The sequence below is a fragment of the Dermacentor variabilis genome, chromosome 1, assembly GCF_050947875.1.
Source record: "Dermacentor variabilis isolate Ectoservices chromosome 1, ASM5094787v1, whole genome shotgun sequence".
Classification (NCBI taxonomy): domain Eukaryota; kingdom Metazoa; phylum Arthropoda; class Arachnida; order Ixodida; family Ixodidae; genus Dermacentor; species Dermacentor variabilis.
In genome coordinates this window covers 40,085,089-40,104,746 of record NC_134568.1, presented here as the reverse complement: position 1 = coordinate 40,104,746, position 19,658 = coordinate 40,085,089, and positions in this window count along the sequence as shown.

Sequence of the window (19,658 nt, the reverse complement as noted above, 5' to 3'; positions counted from 1 at the left end):
AAACGCTTTCTCGTAATCAATGAAAGCTATATATAAGGGTTGGTTATATTCTGCACATTTCTCTATCACTTGATTGATAGTGTGAATATGGTCTATTGTTGAGTAGCCTTTACGGAATCCTGCCTGGTCCTTTGGTTGACAGAAGTCTAAGGTGTTCCTGATTCTATTTGCGATTACCTTAGTAAATACTTTGTAGGCAACGGACAGTAAGCTGATCGGTCTATAATTTTTCAAGTCTTTGGCGTCCCCTTTCTTATGGATTAGGATTATGTTAGCGTTCTTCCAAGATTCCGGTACGCTCGAGGTTATGAGGCATTGCGTATACAGGGTGGCCAGTTTCTCTAGAACAATCTGACCACCATCCTTCAACAAATCTGCTGTTACCTGATCCTCCCCAGCTGCCTTCCCCCTTTGCATAGCTCCTAAGGCTTTCTTTACTTCTTCTGGCGTTACCTGTGGGATTTCGAATTCCTCTAGGCTATTCTCTCTTCCACTATCGTCGTGGGTGCCACTGGTACTGTATAAATCTCTATAGAACTCCTCAGCCACTTGAACTATCTCATCCATATTAGTAACGATATTGCCGGCTTTGTCTCTTAACGCACACATCTGATTCTTGCCTATTCCTAGTTTCTTCTTCACTGTTTTTAGGCTTCCTCCGTTCCTGAGAGCCTATTCGGAGGTAAATCTGGTGAGGACGTGGATGAGTGGCTCACACACAACAAACCGGTGAGCAACTATTACCCTTGGGATGCGGTAACTCAGCTGTCTGTCGTCGTGTTTTTCTTAACGTACACGGCGCTTGTGTGGTTTGACAACCATGAGGACACCCTCAGGACGCGGAAACGGTTCGTGTCTGAAATAGCGGAGTGTTTTGAGGAATCAGTCGTGAAGAGGAAGCAGGTGGAAAAAACGCTGCTGCAAAGAGCCCATGTCCAAGGCGAGACGAGCACGACGTATATTGAGGCTATGTTGAAGCTCTGCAAGACCGTCAACCCTCGTATGTCAGCGGAAGATGAGGTCGGCCACCTGTTAAAAGGAATCGCCGAGGATGTATATAATTTGTTCATTGGCAAAGAGAACCTTACAGTAGCTGACGTCATGTGGCATTGTCATACGTTCGAGGCCCTGAAGATGCAGCGTATCACGCCTAAATTTGGACGACGACTACCAAATGTGACAACTGTTGCAGGTGTTGACGACTACACGTCCTTTGATCTCGCGTCTACAATACGCAATATTGTATGGGAAGAGCTCACCCGACACGCGCACTCGACACGTTATGATGCTGCGCCAATTGCGGGACCCTCTCATCATGTTTCTATCGCTGCAACTGGCGTCGAGGACTACTGCTGCAGTTCTCGCTCGCCACTGTGGCCGCAGCGCAATCACTATCCAGAGTCGAGGTGCGAACGCCGCTTCAGCTATCCTCGTCATCAGGCCGTTGCACATCAGGAGCCGTGTGAATATGCGTTCGTTCCCCAGCACCGCAACAATGCTTTTCAAGAGTACAATGCATATCGCCAACATCCTGTGGGTTAATAGAGACTTTTAGCGTGTCTGCTTCTCCGGCAAACAGGGATGGTTTGGGCGGATTACCGGATGGTTGGGGGCGTAAACGTGAGCGGCCGGAGTGGTGTAGCCGCCTGGTGGCGCAGAGCTCAACCAGACAAACACAGAGCTAAAACTGCAGCAACCTACTATATTGTGCTTCGCTGATGGTGCAAATTTCCGGCAGCGGCGTGATTGTGAACACGATTACGCCGCTGTAGAAAATTTACACCAGCAGCAAGAAGAATATAGTAATTGGCTCTGTGTTTATGTGGTTCAGCTCTGCACCCCTAGCTGGCGCCACCAATCTGGCCGCTCACGCTTACGCCTCCGCTCATCCGGCAAACCGCCGGCGCTTGCCGGAATACCGGACGCACTTAAATTCTCTATTGTTGTGGTGCTACCAGGCGCATAGCTTGGTTCTGTCGTTGGAGCCGGGAAACATCACGATACGATCCGCCATCAGTGTTTCCTCGCGCCGGCAATGATCATAACAACGATCCCTGGTCCGCCTATTCCAGTCCTCACGACAAGCGAGTCGGCGCAATAGTTCTCCCGCTTCTGATCGTAGTTTGGCACCGCCGTCCACCCGACTGCGCCGCTCGCCTTCACCGCGACGGCGGCTCTCATCACCGCCACCGCGGGGAAACTAGCCGGCGCAACCGATGTAGGTGAGGTCGCACAAAATGATTTACCTCAGATTCCTCCGCCAGTTACGATTCTTAAGAATAAAACACACGTGTTAATAGACGGAGTATGTGCAATGGCTTTAGTGGAATAGCAGCTTGGGCTTGTTGGTTTTCCATCCTGGTGTTAACAGCGCAAAACGTAGACGAGACACGAGACGAGAGGACTTCACCACAAGCGCTGACTTTCAACAACGTTTATTTGAAGGAAGCACGGCATCTTATACCATTGCCCACACGTGTCACAGACACGTGATTGCACATCATGTGAAACACGCACTTTTCCTTTTTTTTGCACTCAAGATAGTGATTGTACGTGGAAAAGCTCAAATTCTTTTTTTTGACAGTAACAAGGACGACGTGCTAACGCACTGATCACGAAGTCAGGTAATCTCGGCTGCCTCAATTATCTCCCGGACCAGCTGGTCATTGTGTTTCTTCAGCACTTCACAGCGTCTGAATTCTGCGGTGCAAGCTTTAGAGGGGCAATCCCTCACATGGATACCTAGATTCCTGTTAGCCTGCTCGACGTTAAGTTTATGTTCCTTTAGTCTTTCGTTTGTGCATCTTGAAGTTTGCCCTATATACCTTTTTTCCACATTTCAAAGGTATTGAATACACCACGGCTTCTGTACACTCCACAAAACGATTCTGGTGATTTATTGTGCACCCTTGTTGCTTTATCGGCTCTTCAGCATTGACGCGTCGGCAGAGGCTTTTCAGTTTTTCCGGGGCAGTAAGCACTACCTTAACTCCAGCTTTGCGCCCAATCTTTTTCAAGCGATGAGATAAGTTGTGCAGGTATGGAAAAGCCACGGTCCTTCGCTTTTCTTTCATATTTTGCTTCTCGCCACCTTGCTCGCCATGGACACGTTCGAGTTTTTGGTTCTTGCTTATTTTTTCTGCAACAGACACAAGAAGGTGCGACGGGTAACCAGCCCTAGTAAGGCGGTCAACCTGCCGACGAAAACTTTGTTCCATCGCGTGGATGCATGACTTTTTAAGAGCATTAGTTAGACAAAGGTTTGCAATTACTCTCTTGAAGAGAGCAATTGCCGACCTTAATTAAACTGGTGTAATTAAACTGAAGAGAGCAATTGCAAACCTTTGTCTAACAAATGGTCTTGAAAAATCGTGCATCCACGCGATGGAACAAAGTTTTCGTCGGCAGGTTGACCGCCTTACTTGGGCTGGTTACCTGTCACACCTTCTTGCGTCTGTTACAGAAAAAATGAGCAAGAACCAAAAACTCGAGCGTGTCCATGATGAGCAAGGTGGCGAGAAGCAAAGAATGAAAGAAAAGCGAAGGACTGTGGTCCTGCCATACGTGCACAACTTATCTCATCGCTTGAAAAAGATTGGGCTCAAAGCTGGAGCTAAGGTAGTGCTTACTGCCCCGGAAAAACTGAAAAGCCTCTGCCGACGCGTCAATGCTGAAGAGCCGATAAAGCAACAAGGGTGCACAATAAATCACCAGAATCGTTTTGTGGAGTGCACAGAAGCCGTGGTGTATTCAATACCTTTGAAATGCGGAAAAAAGTATATAGAGCAAACTTCAAGATGCACAAACGAAAGACTAAAGGAACATAAACTTAACGTCGAGCAGGCTAACAGGAATCTAGGTATCCATGTGAGGGATTGCCCCTCTAAAGCTTGCACCGCAGAATTCAGACGCTGTGAAGTGCTGAAGAAACACAATGACCAGCTGGTCCGGGAGATAATTGAGGCAGCCGAGATTACCTGACTTCGTGATCAGTGCGTTAGCACGTCGTCCTTGTTACTGTCAAAAAAAGAATTTGAGCTTTTCCACGTACAATCACTATCTTGAGTGCAAAAAAAGAAAAAAAGTGCGTGTTTCACATGATGTGCGATCACGTGTCTGTGACACGTGTTGGCAATGGTATAAGAAGCCGTGTTTCTTTCCAATAAACGACGTTGAAAGTCAGCGCTTGTGGTGTCGTCCTCTCGCCTCGTGTCTCGTCTACATTTCGCACTGTTAACACCAGGCTTTAGTGGACACTGCTGCAACCATTTCTGTTATGAGGACTTCCTTCAGAGATTGCATTGGTCGCAAAATTATGTTTTCTTGGCACAAATCTACAAGATTTCGTAGTGTCCGCTGGGAAATAGTTCATCGTCTCGGAGTTTTCATCGTTATTACTGTATTTATGATTGCAACAGAAAAAAAAACAGCACAAGTATCAAGCAAACTGGATTCATTAGTGCTTACAAATATCGTCACACGAACAAGTATGTGGGCTAGGTTAAGCCCATAAATTGTCTTCAAGACTCTTCTTTCCTCAGCGGTTTTACTTAAGGCTGTATTCTTAAGCACTTATATCGATTCCTGAAATAATAATTCAAAAAGTACAATTGCCATTTCCATTAATCTTATCGATGTTATCGTCCTGTCTTATGGAAATTACAGCAGAGTCAACGAATTTCTTTCGCGGATATCTTTCCGTTTCAGCAGCATACAAAGTTCAACGAAAACGCACGCTTTTTGGCAACAGCCATTGCCAGAAGACGTTTTAGGGGGACAAATGTCACCCATTTCTCTGTCAAAAAACAACAAAAAGAACAACGATAAACACGTGCAATAAGACAAAGAGAGATAGCGGTACACTGAAGTTTCGTTGTTGTCATAGCCTCTAAGAACATGATAGGAGTTTTGTAACAAGAGCTTGTAGGCAAAAAAAAAAAAAGCGGAAGGCACGTGCAGTCTCGATTCTACGACTTTTTGAGCGTTCGTTTCCTTTATCACTTTGAGTATACCATTTTGAGTCACCTTCGGAATCCCAAGTTCAGTCTGCGTGTTCTTTCTCGAGACGAGGATTCCAAGCATGGACAGCGGCCGGCGAGTTGTATTGGCTTTTGTACGACTGTACTGTGCCGAGAAAGGGAAAGCGTGGAGATAGCCACAGGCGGGCTCAGATGGCTGGGACGCGATGCCAATGGTGTATGTATATTGGGCAAGCTTCGTTGAGTTCGACATGTTGTATAAACATCTGAGGGACCGGAACGCTTCGCAGCTGTGCATGGACGACATACAGAACTTTTTTGACCCTTCTCTTGCGCGGCATCAAGGAACTTGGAGGGGCGAGAGTGCAGATATTCACCCTTCACTTGTTTGTCGATTTGGCAGTTTGAGCGCATGGCCAGAAAGCAGAACGCGCCGAAGTTATTCGTACGGAGCATATAGACGTGATGGTTGTTCTTTTCTTTCGTCATTCTTCTTATTATTTTTTAGAACATTTCTTCGTCATTTTGCGTTCGCTTCCTTCACTGCAGTGCCGTGCATACCAGCTCTTGAGCTACAGATCACTTGGGGCAAGTTGCACGATACGTGTTTCACATACGCGACACCTCCTCTGGAGTAGTCGGACACAAAGCAAAGCTGCGCCGCAATGCTTGCATCTTTGGCGATGCGCTACAAATGTCTGCAGGTATGATGTGCCAAAGAAAGCGGAATTTCGTCTCATGGCGTTTTGGTGAGGTTGTTTCATACCTCGTGTTACAAAAAAAAAGATAATCAGACAGAATGTCGGCGGCTACCAGAGTTCTACGCAATTTGGCATACGCGTCTGAAACGATTCGTGTTACGCGAAGTGTTCGACACTTGTACACGCGCAGTTCTACAAAATTTGTGGCGTAAATATATATAACACAGTCTGCATGTGTTCAAGCGAAGACACGCTAAACAAGATGGCCGACATCTAGAGTACGGAACAACATTCTCTTACTTGTCTTTCACAAAGTGATGTGTTTTCCTTTCATTGGTTTCGACAGCGCTGAAGGCATATATACAGAAGACGTCTCAACAAAATTGGATGCCCCCTTCACTCCCCTCTCAGAGCTTCCGCACGCAACTTCTATTTCGTGTTTGCTGTGCAGCGCGGATGGTCTAGTGTGGGTGTGCCTGAACTTTCCACGCGTCGGTTATCAGAGCCGGGACAACGTATCCATTATGTAAGACCATATTCTATTTCACTGGGAGATACTGATGATGACGTAGGCGAGAATTGGTCCAATGAGTGTGCGCGGTAATATAAATGATTTACAACTGATCGCCACGTCGTTCCGGCCAATCTGCCCGAGTCGCTCTTGTGGAATTGCGCTGGCGTTTGTGCATGTGCCAGTGCTTCGCATTTGCGACTGTATTTTTTTAATCTTCTCTCTTCTTATTTTGACTGCGATTGCGGTTAAAGGGCTCTTAAAGCACTACTGATAAACTAGAAGGAAAGAAAAACGACAACCGCCTTTCCGGGTCCCTTCTTCTCACTTTGTGACGCTAACAGCATTTGCACGTTACGCCAACAGGATAGAAGCTGCCAATCGATTGGTCCATAAACTAAACATCAGGAAGTTCCGATCAATGTGCTAGCCCTCCTTTGGCATGAATGAATGAATTCTGTGGTTTTAGATTCCAAAACCACGGTTTGAGTATGAGGCATGCCGTAGGGGGGGGGGGGGGGGGGAGTCTGAAATTATTTTGACAACCGGGGAATATTTCACATGTCCCCCATGCACGGGACACGGGCGCTTTCGCATTTCGCCCCCACCGAAATGCGGCCGCCGTGGACGGGATTTGATCCCGGGACATCGTGCTCAGCAGCCCAACACCACAGACACTGAGCAACCACGGCGGGTCGTCAGCCTCCTTAGCAAGTAGTACGGGCGAATGTCCTTACAAATGTTCACCTGCGCCACAGCGTCTGCTCGGCGTCTACTTGGCGTTTTCTCGCCACCGTCATCACGTAATATGCTAGAGTGGGGTAGTAAATCAATGATGCAGTGAACAATTAGGCTTTTATGGCGTTCTGCATCGTCAACGCATCACGAATGCTAATGCAGTGGCACCATTTCCTAACTAGAAATCGAACCAGTTTTGCGGCTTGGTGCCGTCTCTGTAGTCCTAGCAGCGTGAGAAAAAAAACGATCTCAATAACTACAACAAAACATACTTAATGATTTGACCTTAGCTTGAGATGAGACTTAGCGATGACGTATTTTGCCGCTCGTCGTTTGCTGACAGGATGGGGAGAGCCCTGTGTGGTGTAGCTTGAAAGCTTACTTATTAATCAGCGCGAAAAAAAAGAAAAAAAAAAGACACGGGAGAGACATAGTTAGAAGGACACAGGACGAGGGCTGTTGTTTCAAGACACTCAAGTAATCACAGCGCGGGTCGTCGTTGTCTCCTTCAACGGGCCACGGAAAAACACAGGAGCGCGTCTGCTTCACTAAAATTGTTGGAGAAGTTTCGGGGGCTTCGTTCTGACGCGCGCCAGCAGCACACAGTTCCGGCGTCTCTTGGCAATACAAGTTCAAAGCTCGAGCCTATCTTCTCCGGTGAGCTGACCGAAGGCGCAAAGGGAGGTGGCACACCAACACAGCTGCACTTCCGGCTGTGACATCAGGGCCTCTCCTATTTTGTTTCTTTCCTCCATGTGGTATAGTAATTCTCGGCCCTGCCGCTGTAAAAAAAGAGGTGCTGCCTGCCGCATGCATAAAAAACGATGTGATCCGCCTCGGCGCCACAATTAGGGGACTGTTTTCTGGGATTGGCATAGAAAATGCGCCAGGAGCACGCTTGGAACGCCGTCATCTCTGGAAGCCGACGCTTCCAAGCGGCCGAGAATGCAACTACGGCTGTCACGTTCGCTCCCACTGCAGCCCGCCTGACGTGCAGGCTGCACCCTCCCCCCCCCCCTTTTTTTTTTCATCCAGAGGATGTGTTCTCGGTATACGACTTGCATGCGAAAAGGTCCTAACCTGTCACTTATCGTCGTACCGTATCAGGTAGCGAGCAAAATAAAACTCTCTAGTGTAGTCAACAAACAGCCAGTTACGCCTGGAACTGTACAGGTTGTCCCACATAACTTGAGCCAAAGTTTTACAAATGAAAGGCACTCCGGACGCGAGTTGAACCGGATTGATAATGTTGGCACTGGCTTAGAGTTACTCAGGCAATTTTTTTTTTATTTTCCCCTTAACTCACGGATTAGTTATGTTTAATTAATCAACTTTTTAAGTATTGGCTGCAGACCCCAAGTGTGATATGCAAAGTTGTAGAGCACCTTGAGAAACCTCTCAATAAACTGTTTTTAACACGATATATCTGACATGGTCCTTTTTTCCACGTTTCAAAGCCCGCGAAATAAGAAAAAATACCACGTGACGGGGCGCTTGCCCACTGTTATTGTGCTGCTCTGAAGCGGGCGATGGATGAACAAGGTCGGCAATGCTCGTATGAATTTGCACCGTCATGCGATAAGAGCCGCATGCCAAGATACCTACACCAGACATAATGCCCTGTGGCAGGCCAGTCCTGCTGCGGCCGACCTTCTTCATCCATCGCATGCTTGAGAGCAGCACAATAACAGTGCGCAAGAACCCCGTCACCTGGTATGTTTTTTTTAATATTTCGCGGGCTCTCTATGGAACGCGAGAAAAATGACCACGTGAGATATGCTGTGTTGGAAACAATTCATTGAAAGGTTTCTCAACGTGCTCCACAACTTTGCGTATCACACTTGGGGTCTGCAGCCAATACATAAAAAGTTGATTAATTAAACATAACTAATCCTTTAGTTAAGGGGAAAATAAAAAAAAATAGCCTGAGTAACTCTAGGCCAGTGGCACCATTATGCATTCGATTCAACTCTCGGCCGGAGTGCCTTTCATTTTTAAAACTTTGACTCAAATTATGTCGGACAACCTGTATACCGCTGCGCAAGGATATTGCCTTCGTGTCTCGTACCTTCGGCAGTGCTGCAACCAGCTTGTGAGATGGAGTATAGATCATTATGCAGCGAGGAGGAGATAACACCCGTAGGACAGATAACAAAGATGAGTGAGAAACCACTCGCCCACCCATACGATCTCGGAATGGGTCGGGGGCCCTTAAGAAGCTCAAAACAGCGTCTGCTGTGTCCGTCCTTTCCTCTACGCCACCGCTGCGTTATGGAGTCATTGTTACACTGTCGTTAGGCCACCGGCGCAGCAAGGAAATAAACTATGAGGGACATTACGCCACGCAGGCTTCTTTGGCACTCGAACTCTCCGTAAAGCCATTCCCTTAGCTGTTTTCCACCTATGCAGGACCTCTGAGACCGAACGTAATGGTCGAGAATGTTCGGTTCCCGGTAATTTTTGTCAATGCGCACTTCTTCGGCTGCCCTGCCACAGCTCTGCCTGCAGTGCGGGAGCACTAAAACCTACCACATGCTCCCTGACATGGCGATCTCGCATTGGTCCGGCTCGTTTGGCTCCAACCGTGTTGCGCAATGCTCCCTTCTCCTTCTTTCCTTCCCTCCATGTTCCTTATTCCTCCATGTGCCTCCCCCACCTCATTCTCAGCTTCACCCTCAGCGGCGATGTGCGATTGTGGCCATACGCACTGACTACTGAGCAACCGCGCAGCATCTGCGATTGGCAATTTGTGCGGTGTCTCCTTGCATGACCTCGAGACTTTGAGAGTGGCGGACTCTGCGCCTGTACATCGGAGGCCGCAGCTGCCAATACTGCAGCAGACGAAGACGGCGTTGTGTGCATCTCAATGTTATTTTTCAATAGACGACGGTGACCCGCAGTGAGAAACCACTGCACGATAAATAAATAAATAAATAAATAAATAAATAAATAAATAAATAAATAAATAAATAAATAAATAAATTTTGTGTTTTTTACGTGCCAAAACCCTGATCTGGTTATGAGGCACGCTATAGTGGGTGACTCCGGATCAATTTCGACCACTTGGGGCAATTTAACGTGCCCATAAATCTCAGTACACGAGCGTTTTTTTTTTTTTTCACAAATACAGCTTCGACCAATGTGTGAATGAGCGACAGCGAAAGCTAGCCCAAGATGAAACGCGCGCTTGCAGTGTGTCACGCGTTGACCTATCTGCAATATACATTTGAAGCAGTTCGCGACGCAGTTCACATCTGTAGCCGTCACACCCGACGGCGCGACCGTCGGATATCACAATACTGAGGGAACAAAAGTTCATTCAGCAGCCTAGCACGAAGGACGATCCCATACCTATTTATTTACTTACTTACTTACTTAATTACTTATTTATTTCAATTGTTTCAGCCTTATTGAGGGCTTGGATGAACTAGGGCGAATACAAGCGCAATATTGCACCTCTGAAGTCAACTTAAACATAGGTCGGTACATCAGACAATATCACTAAAGTGCCTCGATAAATTTGAAAACGGCAATGGTCAAAGCCGGGCATGGGGTCCAATATTTGAGAACTCGCGGGAAAAACTGTTTTTGATCCTGTAATTCCCACGTTATTGTTCTGGCTGGTGTTTCTTCCCCACACCATAATAAAGCCCAGCTCTCTCGAAAACACATCCGTACAGAACTAACTTACATTCCCCACTTGGTGCAGCCTCATGATGGAAACCAATACGTGCGTCAAGACACCGTCGAACACTCAACCGCATTGGCAGGTGGGTTATTCCACGTGCGAATTGTGCTCGGAAAAAAAATTAGGCTTTGAACACATTTGTTCTGCACAAGAACTCGCTCACCTTCTTTGAAAGAAAAGAACGGGTTTGTCGCCGGGTAATTGAATGAAAATATGCATTTTTGATTATTCCAAGTTGGTTATGGTAAATTAAGTAGAACAGTTTGATTCTTTGCTGGTTTCGTCTTACTTGTAGGGTCCCTAAATTGGCTGTTTGCGAAAGGGCTGGTGGTGTTTTTTTTTTTCGACTATAACAATTATATATGAACTTGACACATTTGCGTTGGACATTCTCAAGTTTGGTAATATTGCTCTTTGTGTGGATCCCAAACGACTGCTGCATATTCTAGAACTGATCTGATGTAGGTTTTGTACGCGAGTAGTCTAATTTCTGTTGAGGATTTACTAAAGGTTCTTTTTAAATATCCAAGTTGCTTCATTGCCTTATTTACGGTGTACGCTATGTGGTCATTGCATTTCAGATCTGATGTAATTATGACTCCTAAGTATTTGTATTTTGTAACCTAAGATAAGGCGTTGTTATCGATGGAGTAGCAAAACTTCAAAAGATTAACTTTGCGTGTCAAAGTCATAGCTACCGTTTTTTTTATATATAATGAATGCTCATTTTCCAAGTTGAGCACCAGGCCCGAATTTTACGTAGAGACATATTTAAAAATTCCTGATCGTCGTGGCACAAAATCTCATCGTAAAGTATACAGTCATCGGCAAACAGGCATATTTTAATTGATATATTGGCAGCAATATCATTTATAAAAACCAAGAAAAATAATGGTCCCAGGACGGAACGGAACCCTGAGGAACACCGGACTCCACAGGCGCAGAGTCCGAACCGATTCCATCAATATATACTGTTTGATGCCTGAATGATGATTATGCCGCTAGCCATGCGAGCAATGTATCGTTTTTAAGAATAGATTTAGGTTTCAAAAGCCGTTCTTGGTGGCACACTCTATCAGAAGCTTTCTCGAAATCCCGAAATATCATGTCTATTTGATTACCCCTATCTAATGCTGCTGCGAGGTCATGGACAATTTCTAATAGTTGCGGTTACCGTGGAATGTTTGCGACGGAAACCGTGCTGTCGGCTATCAATAATGCAGTTTTCCTCAGTAAAAGTCGAAATATGTGCGAATATGATGTGCTCGAGTATCTTGGCACATGCACTATCGTGGACAAATGAAACGCGAACAGCGGAGCACGTGGCCGATAGTACAATCAACGCGACCAGCTGGCCATGCTCAATTCAGGCGGTGAGTGCGAGAGTACATGTCCGACTGCGATATGTTCGGCCGCAGTTTCCTGTGCGCTAGTTTTGTCATACCGCCGCACCGGCGCGCAGCTGACATTGCCGTCAAAGCAGCTGGTCGTGCCACGTTTGCTTTGTTCGCTATCAAGCGTGGATTTTTATTTGTGTATTTATTTTTGCCACCATCGTCTCCTCGCTATCACCGACACTTTAACTGCTGGAAAGGGGCACTGCTCGTACCCCTCAATTGTATCGTTATAGACGTCCGCTTCGATAATACAAGAATTCCAGCGACATTCTTTTTTCAACAGTTTCTCATGTATTAGACAAAAAAAATTATTGAAAGAGCAGCGCAGAACAATTTGGCGTGATTAACGCTGTTTTCCTTATTCGCAAGCGACACTATGAAACCTGTGAAATGTGCTAGAAGATGCTGACGTGGCGTAGCTTCCAGCTGCAAGAAACATAGCAGGCGAAAAGCTGCAACAAAGAAAACGCATTTATTTCTATCTCACGACTTTGATGAAATGAAAGGTGAACTTGTGGTAGAACTAATTCGCTCGTGCTTAAGACATTTCCATTGGAGATGTAGAATTTTCGACAGGGCTCTAATATTTTGTGACATCTCCTCGGAGCGCAGCGACTGCCGTCATTCTTCGGGGCAAGCTTTCGAAGAGCCGCACAGCTATATCAGAGCTCTGTAGGCGCTCCCACTCTTTTTGAACAGCTCCCCACAGTGCATCCTACGAGCCCCTCTGTAGCGATCGGCGGGAGAGAGCCTTTGTCATTGCGCGCCAGATATTCTCACATAGGTTCATGTCGCCACCGTTGAGAGGGCCAATCAAGCAGCATCACGTCCAGTTCTTTTGTCAGTTTGCTTACTGATCGGACCATGTGTATTGGGCTGCGATCATGCTGCAGGTAAAATAGTATATTAGAGGTTCGATTGCGCAACATTTGGACGACACATACAGAAGAGAGACACGCGACACACCACAGAGCGCTACTTGCAACTATCGCTTCATTTCCTTGTCAATGGAATAAATACAGGAAGATACTCGGAGGAGGGGGGAGGTTACGACAAAAACAAATTTTTTGTACAAACACGGCCATCCGCCAATGCCAAGCCGGCTTTGTCATGTGATCATTTTTGCTGCACTTGACATCGCAAAAAAAAAAAAAGGAAGCAGGATACAAAATTTTAGATTAGCGCGTGAGGAAATATATTTCCTTTGCACTAATCGAACCTCTAATATGCTATGCCAATACGACCAGTCTTCAACCTTGGCAGGTAAAATACGCCATCTGAGAACGGGCCTTCAGGAGCATACGGAACAATAACGTCCTCAATGATCCTTCGGACTTTTAACTGGCCTTCTAGGCGTATGAGTGGACCGAGGCCATACTTGGAAAGGGCTTCCTAGACTATGACAGCGCACCGGCGACCGCTGACAACACGCTGGAGGTTACGTGGTTTGAACCTACAAAAGAAAATTCTTTGGTGCATTGGGTAGCGTTGGAAGATGCTTTGCAAGTGGAAACACTTGATACGGAAAAATGGCCCCGTATTCCAAATAATGATGTGCGATTCGTTTGTTTATTTCGGCTTAGAAAGAAGCTGGAACTAGATTACGAAAGGATTAAGTGTCTGAAATAAATAGGGTGTTATTTCGGCGCACAACAAATGTATCTGGTGTTTTCTGTTCTCCATATGCGCTGGTGCTGGTCTCATCGCGAGGAAAATGTGGATTCCTCTGTGAACATGACGTAACTGCAGCCCGTAGCCGTCCATGACAAATGCTCTTGAGCAAATAAAAGCCGTGCGCACCTGTTGGCCTCCGAGAGCAGAGGTTTTTGTGCAGGCAACCTATTTCGGAGGTTTGCTTCGTGCAGCTGTCTTCGCACTGTTTTTCAGCTAGCGTCCACACCAAGTTCGTCCACTATTTTCCTCGATGTTAAAAATGAGACTTCAGCTGCGCATGCCACGATTTGAAGATCCTGGTCTTCTGTCGTAGCTCGACGTCTGTGTCCACGAGGTAGATTTCCAAGCCGTCCCTCGTCACGGTACGCCTGCAGTATCCGATTAATAGTCGAGAACTGGCGGCCTGTAATGCTGGCAATATCACGCTGCGGCACATTGTACCGGTAAAGACCAATATAATCTGAAGTTTGTCTTCTGTCGACACACTAGGCATGGCTGAGTTCTATTGGCCTTAGGAGCACCGGTTCCTGCAACTATACACAACAGCACCGACACGGCAACACCACCCCGTTAAGATGTGGCTCTTGTGCAAGCGGTGGTTTTAACGATACAATTGAGTGGCAGGAGCAGTGCTGACAATTCCAGCAGTTAAAGTATCGGTGATAGCGAGGAGACGATGGTGACAAAAATAAATACATAAATAAAAAGCCACGCTTGATAGCTAACAAAGCAAACGTGGCACGAACAGCTGCTTCGATGCAATGTCACTGGTGCGCCGGTCCGGCGGTATAACAAAACTAGCACACAGGATGCTGTGGTCGAACATCGGCGCTATTCTGGGGCCGAATCATAGAACGGTTCGGAATACGAACCGCCCGCTTCGCCGCTTACGTCACTAGATGTGCCACTCCCAAGCCGGTGGTGGAAGAAGTTAGGTTACGCAACCGATAGATGAGAGGGTGCCACCTCTGAAGTGTACGTCACTATATGACCAGCGAATCGAGGAAATGCAGAATGTTTCTCCTTGCTAAATAAATGTAAAATATAAATTAAATATTACACAACAAGTTCTGGATAAACGTGTGGTGTCGGGCGTTTACGCAATGCAGAAGTAATTTATTAATGTCCTTTTTCATTCTGAGCCGACAGGTGGTATCGCAAGCCTGAATGAGTTGGCAGAGCGCAGCGCTATGTCGTCTGCTACCAGGAGCTCGCACGATGCATGCAACAGGAACGCACTGCCAGCACTTAAGTAGCGAGCGCAACAAAACCATGAACTGCTTCTTAGGGCCACCTTTACATGCCGACTATATCAATTTTTTTTTCTTTTTTCGCCCTTCGTCAGCGGCTCGGACATGACTCGCTCGCCGCCGCGCTGCCGCTATCCCTGCGATCTGGCCCACGGCGCGTCACATGATAGAAGCAATAGAACTTGAAATCGAACACTACGATATACGGGCCCTGCATTGCCTGCGCGAAGTAAAATCGAAGAGTGTGGTGCTGACGGTGTGCGCTGTGCCGTGAAATCGAGGAACAAAGTGTGGCACTCCCGAACTAGAGAAAAAAGGGCAGCCAAATAAGAGATCTCCCCAATATCTTCCCATCCTGACTGTATAGTTTTATCAGCCGAACGAAGGAAGCGCTGAACCTGCCTAAGTTGAACCCTCCGGATTGCTGAACGGCGATCTGAGAGCTATTCACGCTGGCGATAGCACTGGGAATTCGATCTCACCATGCAAACATCTCCTTGGCCTTGGCTTTGAAGCGGAGGTCACGGGAAAGCTGACCCAGCCCTTCTACCGGCCAATACAGTAATTGCGAGAGCAACATTGTGGACAATGTCGGCAGCAGAGATCTAGGCCATTCCCATGAATGCTTCGTGTCCGACCGACCTCTGGGAGCTGCAGGCCGGTGGCGATGAACCGCAGCGCGTAATATTCCTTCCTCTGCGTGGAATGACCACTGGTACGCTTGCACCTGAGTCTCCTCCTGTTGATAGCGTAGCCTGCAAAATCTCTACTTAGAAGCAGGGGCGGTGCAACTCAGTATCCGTCACTTCTTCGAACGCGTATCGCACTTCCAGCCGTGGTCGACACCGAAAGAGCAACGCCAAGCAGACGACGAAGGCAAGTAGCCTCCGAAGCAACCAACGCACGCGCGCGCGACGCCCGCATGTCTCCGAGGTCGCGCGACCGGCGCGCTCGGCCAGGGTCGCAAGCCAACAGCCAAGCCACAGCAACGGAACCCAAAGCGGACTACTCCTTCACCGGTTCGCTTTGAAGATGATTGACAGATGCGTGACGTATTCATAAATTGCGATACCGCCCCGCTGCTTCTAGCGATCAGTGACGTAACCAAAATTTTGGCCAATCTGGTGAGGCCAAACGAACGGTTCCCCAACCGAACCGTTATAGATTCGGCCTCTGGACATTCCGCCATTTTCTTCAATGTGTGACGTAGACACGACGCGAATAAAATGGCGCTGATGGCCCCATTTTGCTTTCGTAACATAACGCCAACTTGACGTTTTGTCTAAAACTGAAATGATGGCCCTGAACGTAATCATCATCATCATCATCAGCCTAGTTACGCCCACTGCAGGGCAAAGGCCTCTCCCATACTTCTCCAACTACCCCGGTCATGTACTAATTGTGGCCATGTTGTCCCTGCAAACGTCTTAATTTCATCCGCCCACCTAACTTTCTGCCGCCCCCTGCTACGCTTCCCTTCCCTTGGAATCCATGGAGTCCGTAACCCTTAATGACCATCGGTTATCTTCCCTCCTCATTACATGTCCTGCCCATGCCCATTTCTTTTTCTTGATTTCAACTAAGATGTCGTTTACCCGCGTTTGTTGCCTCACCCAATCTGCTCTTTTCTTATCCCTTAACGTTACACCCATCATTCTTCTTTCCATAGCTCGTTGCGTCGTCCTCAATTTCAGCAGAACCCTTTTCGTAAGCCTCCAGGTTTCTGCCCCATATGTGAGTACTGGTAACACACAGCTGTTATACACTTTCCTTTTGAGGGATAGTGGCAACCTGCTGTTCATGATTTGAGAATGCCTGCCAAACGCACCCCAGCCCATTCTTATTCTTCTGGTTATTTCAGTCTCATGATCCGGATCCGTGGTCACTACCTGCCCTAAGTAGATGTATTCCCTTACCACTTCCAGTGCTTCGCTACCTATCGTAAACTGCTGTTCTCTTCCGAGACTGTTAAACAATACTTTAGTTTTCTGCAGATTAATTTTCAGACCCACCCTTGTGCTTTGCCTCTCCAGGTCAGTGAGCATGCATTGCAATTGGTCTCCTGAGTTACTAAGCAAGGCAATATCATCAGCGAATCGCAAGTTGCTAAGGTATTCTCCATCAACTTTTATCCCCAATTCTTCCCACTCCAGGCCTCTGAATACCTCCTGTAAACATGCTGTGAATAGCATTGGAGATATCGTATCTCCCTGTCTGACGCCTTTCTTTATAGGGATTTTGTTGCTTTCTTTGTGGAGGACTACGGTGGCTGTGGAGCCGCTATAGATATCTTCCAGTATTTTTACATATGGCTCATCTACACCCTGATTCCGTAATGCCTCCATGACTGCTGAGGTTTCGACTGAATCAAACGCTTTCTCGTAATCAATGAAAGCTATATATAGGGGTTGGTTATATTCTGCACATTTCTCTATCACTTGATTGACAGTGTGAATATGGTCTATTGTTGAGTAGCCTTTACGGAATCCTGCCTGGTCCTTTGGTTGACAGAAGTCTAAGGTGTTCCTGATTCTATTTGCGATTACCTTAGTAAATACTTTGTAGGCAACGGACAGTAAGCTGATCGGTCTATAATTTTTACCTTTTAATTTTACCTTACTGAACGTAAGGTTCACGGTAAAGCAAAACAGTTTTCCTCCGCTTTAAAAATAAAGCAGCTAGCTCAAAGCGCATGATTATTCTGTTTAAAACGCGTATGCAGCAGGCTTCCGTCGCCTGCTGCATACAAGCCGTCGTCTGCGTCATTAGCTAGGTTGCGTGTCCCCGGGAAATCGAATGAGTCATCATACGTTGGCGCGAGCGCGCTTGTTTTCTTCCTTGAGACAACATACGCGACCTACCAGTGGTGATGCGCGCACGTTCTAGTCCACGTTATCACTATCTCGTGAAACGTAAGTGACTCAGCCCGACTCGGCTGGCTGAGAAATGCAGAATATCACCGATGGCGCTGCGTGCGCCAGAGATATCCGCTAGCGCGACGCAAGCGCCGGCATCTCTTGTTCACTACGCTGGTTACTCGCACCGCGGGAGGAAACTTGAAGGCGCCCCCTTTTGTACATTCGTTTTCATAAAAAATAAAAAGACCTTGTTGTCATAACTTGATCATGCGAAAAAGCATTAATCTTGATTCAATAGAAACGCAGCAGCGACAAGTGAACGACGTTGCAGAAAATTTCCTATGTTCAACCAATATTATTTCATATAAACGCGTTCTTTTTAAAAAATGATGGCCCAAAACGCAAATGCCAACACCACCCGAGAGCGATGGAAATACTGTGAGCACGCGTTATGAACAAAAGATTTTCGTGGTGCCAAACGACGGGGAAAATGTGGCGATACGCATTCCTCTCGGCCACCATTGCATATGGCTGCTCATTAGCATAATTCGCGCGGATCGTTGAACCACAAATTATGGCGGAAAATCTCTGCAATGGTGGCCCAACGCAACGTCACGCAACGTGAAATTGGCGCTTACGAAATGGTCCTTCCTATGACGCTCCCCGCAGCACATTCCTTCAGCTAATCAGCAAACTGGCATGGCGGCTATCTTGGATCGCCACCACATATCGCGAAATTGCCGATGCATTGCACTGGCATCTGTGCTCTACCGCTCACTTTCTTTTTGAAGCGTTAACGTCGCAAAATACCTGCCAAGGGAAAAAAATGCATTAGTCGATAAAATTTGCAGCTCCACGTCACGTTTCGTCATCTTGATGAAAACGCAAAATTGCATTTTGTGAAACTTCCGTTTCCCGGCACAAATTTCAAGGCACGTGAGCTCTCCACAGCAAATCAGAGAATCAACATGGCGGATAATAGCGGCCGTGTAGCCGCCATGCGTGTCGAGAATAGCACTCCATATCGCAGTCGGACACGTACTGTCGCACTAACCGCCTGAATTGAGCATGGCCAGCAGGTTGCGCTGATTGCACTATCGGCCACGCGCTCCGCTGTTCGCATTTCATTTGTCCACGACAGCACACAATAAGGAAATAGGCCTGTAGGAAGAGAAAAGAGACCGGTCTTCGGTTTTCGGTATCGGTGTGATTTTAGCGTGTTTCCAATCGTTTGGAAGTTCAGCATGCGACAATGATTTGTCAAATATCAAACATAAGTACTTTGCACACCATTCAGCGTAACGGAAGAGAAAGGAAGCAGGAATGCCGTCAATTCCCGGCGACTTTCTGATATCTAGATTGAGCAGAAGTGTCAGTAGACCCTATTCACTAACACATAGAGTATTTATTGAAGGAATTTCGTCAAAGGCATCGAATTCTGGAGTTACGTCATCACCCCTGGTGAACACGGAACAGAAGTAAAGGTTTAAGGCGTCCGCTACGTCCTTTTGATCCGTTACGACAGTGCCATTTATCAGAAGGTTAGAAACTGATTACTTCTTTGGCGACAAGTGGCGCCAAAATTTTGAAGTCGACGCAACAAGAAGTGCTCAAACATACACTTTATAGTGGTCTCTACTTTTTTTTAAAGCATTCTTCAGAAACAGTCGCAGTTCAGATAACTGGCGTGCGCCCGCAGGGGAAGGGCGTTGTAGTTACTGTTTCCTTGCTTTTTTTTACCTTACGGCCTGCACTGGCTATTTCTTTAGTCATCCAAGGCTTGGAAGTACGTTTTACGACATTTTTGTATGGAATGAAGCATTTTGTGCAGTGCATGACTAAATCTTTGAAGAGCAGTCATA